The sequence below is a fragment of the Eimeria mitis genome, genomic scaffold (genome assembly GCF_000499745.2).
Source record: "Eimeria mitis Houghton genomic scaffold, Emh_scaff1619, whole genome shotgun sequence".
NCBI lineage: Eukaryota > Apicomplexa > Conoidasida > Eucoccidiorida > Eimeriidae > Eimeria > Eimeria mitis.
The window spans coordinates 5620-6439 of record NW_013569933.1 but is presented as its reverse complement, the minus strand read 5'-3'; positions in this window follow the sequence as shown (position 1 = coordinate 6439).

Genomic DNA, 820 nt, shown 5'->3' with positions numbered 1-820 from the left:
GGCGTTGCTGCAGCAAAAACAGAAGCGATGCGCTTCGCTCAACGCATGCTTGTATGTTTTTTCTTTTTTTTTTTGTCTTTGTCTTTTGTCTTTGTCTTTGTCTTTGTCTTGTCTTTGTTTCCTATTAAAAAATTTGGCGTTGCTGCAGCAAAAACAGAAGCGATGCGCTTCGCTCAACGCATGCTTGTATGTTTTTTTTTTATTGTCGTTGTCTTTGTCTTTTGTCTTTGTCTTTTGTCTTTGTCTTTGTCTTTGTCTTTGTCTTGTCTTTGTTTCCTATTAAAAAATTTGGCGTTGCTGCAGCAAAAACAGAAGCGATGCGCTTCGCTCAACGCATGCTTGTATGTTTTTTTCTATTGTCTTTGTCTTTGTCTTTGTCTTTTGTCTTTGTCTTTGTCTTTTGTCTTTGTCTTTGTCTTTGTGTCCTATTAAAAAATTTGGCGTTGCTGCAGCAGAAACAGAAGCGCTGCGCTTCGCTCAACGCATGCTTGTATGTTTTTTATTTTTTATTTTTTTTTCTTTGTCTTTGTCTTTTGTCTTTGTCTTTGTCTTTGTCTTTGTCTTGTCTTTGTGTTTGTCTTTGTCTTGTTGTTGTCTTTGTCTTTGTCTTTATCTTTGTCTTTGTCTTGTCTTTGTCTTGTCTTTGTTTTTGTCTTTGTCTTGTCTTTGTTTTTGTCTTTGTCTTTGTCTCTCTCTGTCTCCGTCTTTTTTTCTGTTTCTCTTTTATCTCTCCCTCTCTCTTTCTCTCTCTCTCTCTGTCTTTGTCTTTGTCTTTGTCTTTGTTTTTGTGTTTGTCTTTGTCTTTGTCTTTGTCTTTTGC